Source organism: Octodon degus, unplaced genomic scaffold (genome assembly GCF_000260255.1).
Source record: "Octodon degus isolate 3935 unplaced genomic scaffold, OctDeg1.0 scaffold00061, whole genome shotgun sequence".
Lineage (NCBI taxonomy): Eukaryota > Metazoa > Chordata > Mammalia > Rodentia > Octodontidae > Octodon > Octodon degus.
In genome coordinates, this window is record NW_004524637.1 from 2298689 (window position 1) to 2306521 (window position 7833).

Here is a 7833-nt window from a genome sequence, read left to right on the forward strand (position 1 = left end):
CCAAATATCAAAGCTATATAAAGCATTAATCAATTAACAGCTTACCACAGGCATTATTCGGACAGCCTGTTTGTTTTATATTGACTACTTTTTTATTTAGATCATTGCAATCACTTTTGCTATTTGTTTGTAGTGAAATCTAATAATAAGTTCTGTCCATTTTTTTTACTAATGTGTGCTTATTTCACTTGTGAAAAATAAGCTATAATTTTGTGCTACAATCTCAATGTAATGTAAGCACATCAGATACAATTTTTATAACTCTCCAGAACACAATGATGTTATTTTACAAGGTAAAATGGACACATTTGACACTGAGACAAAACAGGAAGGAAGAGCAAAAAGATCTACGAAGAAAACAATTGAAGAGTGGAGAAATGTTAACATAACAGAGAGGAAACATCTGTGATGAAATGAAAAGATAAAGGTGTCTCTTTGTGGTCAACTATTCATAATACAGCAATGATAAAACTTGAAAGAAGGAAGAGAACAACAAATTTCCAGTCACAGTCAATGATTATAACTCTATGGGTGGCGTTGACAGAGTTGACGGACATCTAAACCTGTCCTTTAATCAAAAATTGAGGAAAGGGCTGGAGAGATGGCTCAGTGGTCTAAAGCACCTACTTGAAACAAGCTTGGCAAAGCACAGGGACTGCGGTTCGATCCCCCAGCACCACATGCCAGCCAGCCCCCGCCCCCTGGTGGGCTGAGCTGGCCACACACACACACAATAAATAAATGTAATAAATAAAAATGAATGAATAATTTAAAAAAAATTGAGGAAAAAGTATTATTATAAAACATATAGGCACCTTCTGGGCTAAATGATGTGGAACTCATGGTTTAGTTCTTCTGCCAGGATGGGCGGCAACCTTGTTTGCCCGTAGGGACCTTCCTGGAAGCGTTGTGACAGGGTGGGAGGTGTACACCTCTCCTCATCTGGAACATGTAGCTACTGGAATAACAAATTCTCACCTTCAGTAATGAGTGGGAGGCGGAGTTTAATGTAAAGAAAATCAGGGGTTTTTTTTTTGTTTAAAGGACAAGAAAAAAAAAGATGAGCAGGTACTCTGGAACAGTAAGGGGCAGCATCAGTGTATTTCCATGGATTTTTGTCCTCAGCTCATTTTTATTTAGTTCTAGTGATTTTTTTCCATGTCTGCATGTGGATACTTGGAAGTTTTTGTTGTCTGCCTAGCTCTCTGGCAATCTTTAATCCTATGCCTGGGCACCACTGTTTACATTCTTTATGGCCATCTGATTTCTTCCTATCTCTTTGTGACAGATGGGAGGGGAGCCTTATACAAACATAACTTAAGTTAATGATTAAGGAAAGGGGTCACGTGTATTCTATATAATCAGTAAGAACCCTTAGGTGGTTTCCATGTCCTTTATATTATATCAAATGAGGTGGTGTTAGTCACCCTGACCTTTTATATTCTTGGCTACATCCCCATTTTCCCTATCAATTCCTCCTGCTAAATTTTATGCCAGTTGTGTTACCTAGTCTTTCTGGGTCTGATTTCTCTGCTTTTCTTTTTACCTTTGTCTTTTTAATTGTTGTAGTCTATCTGCAGAAGCAAATCTGTCTTGAGTAAGACTTCTTATTAATTTAATTAATAAAGCTTAATAAGATTTCCTTTTTTAGCACAGGAACAGTATACTAAAAGCTGCTAGAGAAAAGAAACAGATCACATTGAAAGGAAAACCCATGAGAATAATGGCAGATTTCTCTTCACAAACCATCAAGTCAAGAAGAGCATGGAGCAAAGTACTACAAGTCTTGCAAAAAAAATAAATTCCAACCCAGACTGACATACACTGCAAAACTCTCTTTCAAGTTTAATGGAGAAGTGAAATACTTCCATGACAAAGAACAACTAAAGAATTTCATGATGACAAAGCCAACTTTACACAGACTACTAAAAGATGTTCTAGAGAGGGAGCAACATGACCACAACTTCATGAATGAGAATGGAAAGAACCCACAAAATAGTGCAAACAATTAAACATAGGAGAAAAAGAGGTATACAACAGCAGGTAAACAACATGTCAAACATAAGTCAGTACATTTCAATTATAACCATCAATGTAAATGGACTCAATTCACCAATTAGAGGAAATAGACTGGCAAAGTGGATTAGGAAGCAAAATTCAACAATGTGGTGTACAAGACTTCATTTATCAATTGATTGGTTTATCTTCATAGTTTTGTCCAGCTGGTAATTTCAATAGTTCTATGATTTGTGCCTCAGGGACACAATGGTTTTCATGAATCATAAATAATGTTTTGTCCTGGCTTTATGGCTTACTAACTTTGAAATAAATTTTCTGTAAGATTGGAATTCAGTGTAAATGCTGCCAAAGTCCTTATCAACTTCAATGTGGAGAAATTAGAGAAATCATGCACTAAAATAAGAGAAGGTATTCTATACCATACATTTTAGTTTTGGAATATGTCTATAAAATAAATGTGTGTACATTGTACAATGTTCTCAAATTATGGAATTAGTTTAAAGAAAAAGTCATTTAAATCACATTCCAATTGTTAAATGATAAATTCTCTTCTAATTTTTATTTTAATTTAATTAAGGGTTTATAGGGTCTCACTATGTAGATTGGACTCATAGTGATCCACCTGTGTTCAGACTCTAAAGAGCTGGGATTACAGGCATGTGCCACCACGCCCAGTCTCAATCGCCATCTCAGCATGCTCCTGGGATGGGCCAGCATGGCACACTGGGGATCGGGGATCAAACACCAGTCCCTACATCTGCCTAAGTAAGCGCTTTAATCTGCTAAGCTATTTGGCCGGCCTTCTCTTCTAATTCTAGAGAAGTATATAAGAAAACTAAAAAGTCTTATTGGATGGGGCTGGGGAGATGGCTCAGTGGAATAAGCACTTCCCTGGTAAGCCCAAGGACCTGAGTTCAATTCCTGGTTCTGCAAAAAAAAAAAAAAAAAACTTATTGGGAAATATCACTTTTTATATTATATTCTAGACAGTTCTTTAATTTTTTTTTTTTTTTTTTTTTTTTTTTTTTTTTTTTTTTTGGCAGAACCGGGGATTGAACTCAGGCTCTCGCGCTTGCTAGGGAAGTACTTATTCCACTGAGCCATCTCCCCGGCCCTAGACAGTTCTTTAAAATAGATATTTAAGGGGCCAGAGAGATGGCTCAGTGGAATAAGCGCTTCCCTGCCAAGCGCAAGGGCCTGAGTTCAAGCCCTGGTTCCCGAAAAAAAAAAAAAAAAAAAAAGATATTTAACTGACAGATCTTTATTTGGCCTCCAATCTGCTTCTTTTTTTTTTTTTTTTTGGAACCAGGGATTGAACTCAGTCCCTTGTGCTCTCCAGGCAAGCACTTATTTTACTGAGCCATCTCCCCAGCCCTGCTTCTTAATTTTGAATTGTTTTTTTTTTTTTTTTTTTTTTTTTTTTTTCTGTATAATGTTTAGGTTTGAATTTCGGTCATGTAGCTTTCACTGTTTTTAATGTGAAAATATGTGCCCTCGTATTTATCATTCTTTTGTTGTCAACACTGCTGTGGTCTGAAATTTCATACTTCTTGTTATTGGTTAAATCCTAAAATCCTACGAGTAGATTTCAGACCACTGCTCCTGATCCTTCATTTTGTCTTTTAATTCAATGAGACTTTTTGATGTGTGTATATGTGACAAGCCCGACAATCTTTACTGCTCTCTATGTTGTCAACTGTATGAAGTTATGAACATAATACATTTTTTTATGTTCTATAAAAATTTTTTTAAATGCAAGAAAATAAAAGATTTCCTTTTTTGTAACCCTTTGTCCCTACAGAAGCTTGGAAGACACTTTTTCTTTGGTGACTTCTTTTTTCACAGCGTTCTACCAGTTTTCCTGTTCATTAGGTTGTGTGACTGACTAGAGTTGTAGGATCCTTAAAGAGGTTTTCTTAGGTCTTGGTTCTCTGTCGACCTTGAAGGACCAGGGCTAAAATATTGGCTGTCTTCTTAGCCTAGTTACATACATTAGTACCTCAGTTCACAAGCATAAATGTTTTTTGGGTTTTTTTTTTTTTTGTATTTCGTACAGGGTCTTCAGGGTACAGGGACTATAGGGTCTCACTATGTAGATTGGACTCATAGTGAGTGATTCTTCTGTTTTCAGCCTCCCAAGTGCTAGGATTATAGGCATGCGCCACCACACCCAGTCTCAATCGATGTCTCAGTGTGCCCTGGTGGTGGGGCACGGCACGCCAGGGATTGAACCCCTGCTGCTGGGCTCTACCTAAGCAGGCACTTTAGTTCGCTAAGCTATTTGGCTGGCCCCACAAGCATAAGTGTTCATCACAATTTTGGTTTTGTTTGCAAAAAGAATAGACAAAGAAAAGACACAATAGAGACATACCTCCGAGTATCAATACATCTTACAATATACATAGCCCTATAAATGCATCAAGACATATCTGAAGGGAGGGTGGGTCTGTCAAACTAACAAAGAGAGAAAAGTTCAATCCAGTAACTTGACTCTTAATGGAGGCTTAAGAAAGGGCTCTGACAGCTTTGTTTCAGGTCACTCTGGGACAGCAGATACCAGGAGTACACTGAGAGAGCTTTACCTCTCACCTCACAGAGGCGTGCAGGTGGGGATGGTCAATAAGCAGAAATTCCTCCAGTGGTTACTCAGTCAGGTAGTTGGGACTCAGCTTCCACTGAAGAGCTTTGTGTGACCACTGAAGAGATGCCCCAGCCATGGCCCCTCAGTTGCTTCTCAGAATTTACTGGTTCCATGCACCAGAGATTTGTCTCTGGAAAGAATCCAGCTAGCTGTCTGTCTGTATGACATTGCCACTGGCTTTCATGTGGGATCCAGCAGAAGGTGCCAGAAAAGCTATCCAGCTGTTTCAAGAATGGCAGCTGTTCTGCAAGTGTTTAGCTGGCAGAGTAACCCCTATTTCTTAGCATTCTATGAGGGACAGAAAGATTGTGTTCCTGAATGTTCAGCCATTCCACCACACCTACCACTCTGTAGAGAAGAAAATGTCCCATTTGGCCACCAAAGATGCAATTGGATCCTTCTTACTCTCAGGTCCTTGTTTGGGGCAATAAAGATTGAAGCCCACAAAACAGCAACCATCAAGAGATGGGGAGGGCTAAATGCATGTTCATTAGAAAGAATAAAAGAAAAAGCTCATGGCCAGGGAGATGGCTCAGTAGTATAAGTGCTTGTCTGAGTTCAATCCCTGGTTCTGCAAAAAAAAAAAAAAAAGAAAAGAAAAAAAAGTTTTCTGCTAGTCACTAGGTAGACACTATGGAAGTTTAGAGTGAATTTTTTTTTGGTGGCACCAGGGTTCGAACTCGGGACCTTGAACTTGCCAGGCAGATGCTTATGCCGCTGAGCCATATTCCCTGGCTAACTGTGAAAGTTTAGACTCAATGATCTTTACATGGTTTGATGTACATGACAGAAAGCAGGGATGCTCCTAGTTGCAGGCAGGCCTTTAATGTCCAGAGTGTGAACAGTTTTATTTGTATTTTACTTCCTCTTAGGTCTCTCTCATTGTTTGAGGGTCTGTTTTTGTCCCTTGCATTTTATTAGACCCTGACAGTATGTTTGTTTGGGTCTTCCAGTATGTTAACTGACTTACGCCCCAGCTTTTAATTCATATTAATTATTTAAAACTTGTGTCTGTGCAGCAGGGAAAACAGTGTTACTAATCTCCCACAACTTTGCTGTAAACGATACCTGTTATATGTGGGGTATGGAGGAGACACCAGCAATACTGGTTGCTTTGGTTGTTTTTCAGGGACTTGAAGGCAGCTTCTATTAAAACAACTTACTTGACCTGGGTCTGTACAAGTGTCCAGTGGGCAACTGGATAACAGGAAGTCAAAAATTGTTAGACCAGGTTAATAATGAAATTTCCTGAACATGAGAACTTTCCCCCCTGCAGAACCATGAAGTTTGATGAAGCACACATAGACCACTGATTACTTGCCTGCACTCACCTTTCCCCTTGCCTTAAAGCACCTTGCTTTTTTTGGCACCTTACTTCTTTATATTCCCAAGCCCTGTCCTCAGGAAGGCAGATTTGAAACTTGTATGTCTCCCCTTGCACACTCAAAACCCTTCAGAATAAACTTTGTTTTGCAAAATTCCTCTCAGCCCTTGGCATAAGTGGGCAAAACAGGACCAGTCTGGGAACACTTCTTAATAATATATGATATTTTGCACATTATATTTTCTGAAGCTTTCAGCCTGTTCACTTATCAACTCCTGTTGTGGTACAAGAACTACAAAAACAAACAATTTGAAAATCACAGTTCTTGCCTATTTTATTTGTTTGCCTTTTTAAACACCAGGACCCTCACTTGTTCAAGATTCACTGAGCAGCCCGAGCTCCCACTGACCGGCTCTCACAACGAACCTGATCCCAAATGCACCCTTCTAAGGCTGGCTAGCCCCAGCTGCAGAATAAAGCAGCTGGCAGTGTGCAGAAACCAGTGACGGACCAAACTCCGGGATAAGGGCGAAAATGCAAAACTGCTGAATCATCCTAGCTGAAGACCACAACCCCAGAAGGTTACAGATTGTATGATTTCATCTCTGTAACATTTTAGGCAAACAAAAGAGTAAAAATGCTGAGCAGACACCTGGTGAAGACAGGGCTGGGTCAAGGAGCAAGATATGATCTAGCAAAGAGCAAAAAGAGCTGATGGAATCATTAGTCTAATCATTTAACACACACACACACACACACACACACATATAAATGAGGATACAAAACGGGAGCAATCCATGACAAGTGGGTTATTTTGCTTTCAACATACAAGTATGACACGGTACAAATGGAAGGGAGTTGATATAAACTGAGATTAAACAGCAGGCTTATTGTAACTCCCTAGCAACAGGCTGCATGTGCCCTACAGAACTAAGAGCTAAACTATGTTTTTTTTCCTTGAAAACTAAGGCGGGGCAGGGGGAAGAGCTGGAGAGGAAAGAAGAAAATTTGTTTCAAGCGGAGGGGCGTTGCCCAGTTGCCAATAGGCGGGCGCAGATGAAATAGAAGAGCCAATGAATGTAAGATGTCGAATGACAGCTGTCCAATAGAAATCCCCAGTGCTAGAAAGCTTTGCAGTTTAAGCAGTGCCGGGGTCTGACGGATGTCAACTATGCAACATGGAGGCAGAGGTCGATAAACTGGAACTGATGTTCCAGAAAGCTGACTCTGATCTGGATTGTATTCAGTACATGCCGGAATATGAAATCAAATCTAATCACTATGATTCAGCAGGAAAGAAAAATCCAGTAACGCTTTTAAAGGAATTGTCAGCAATAAAGTCTCAATACCAAACTTTGTATGCACATTTTAAACCTGTTGTTATTGAACGGAAGGAGACTAAGAGCCGCATTTATACTACTTTGAATAAGACTATGACCCTGGTAGAAGAACTGCGAAAGCAAACAGATGTGGAGCTGTTACCACTGACTGAAGACGACAAAACTGGAACAGAACAGTTAAAATTTCACACGCCACACTTATGAAGAAATGGAATTGCAAAAGAGAACTCTAATGAAGAAGAGATTAATTCCAGAGAAATATAAAAAGATGTCTGTTAACAGTTCATAGGTATAGGTGGGGGGTCAAGGAGGAAGAGGAACAGGAGGCTTGGTTTGAGTGACTAGGGAGTGATGCTTTTCTTAAGAGAGGGATTAAAAAGGGCAGATATTATATTAATAAAATTCAGCCAAAGGGTGGAGTGGAAATAAAAGGATATATATTTTTTTTCTTTTTTTGGTAATTTTAATTAAGGAAGTCCCTTAATACTAATTCTGTACCTGTTTTCTTT

The 7833-nt window shown here is 39.2% G+C and overlaps 1 protein-coding gene and 1 pseudogene across 1 annotated transcript in view; one reads left to right on the forward strand and one right to left on the reverse strand.

The window, feature by feature from the left end:
• Positions 1 to 7833, reverse strand: part of LOC101584040 (interferon-induced GTP-binding protein Mx2-like) — a 91144-nt gene that overhangs the window by 82974 nt on the left and 337 nt on the right. The window lies entirely within an intron of this gene.
• On the forward strand, positions 7163 to 7528 carry LOC101561139 (annotated as a pseudogene).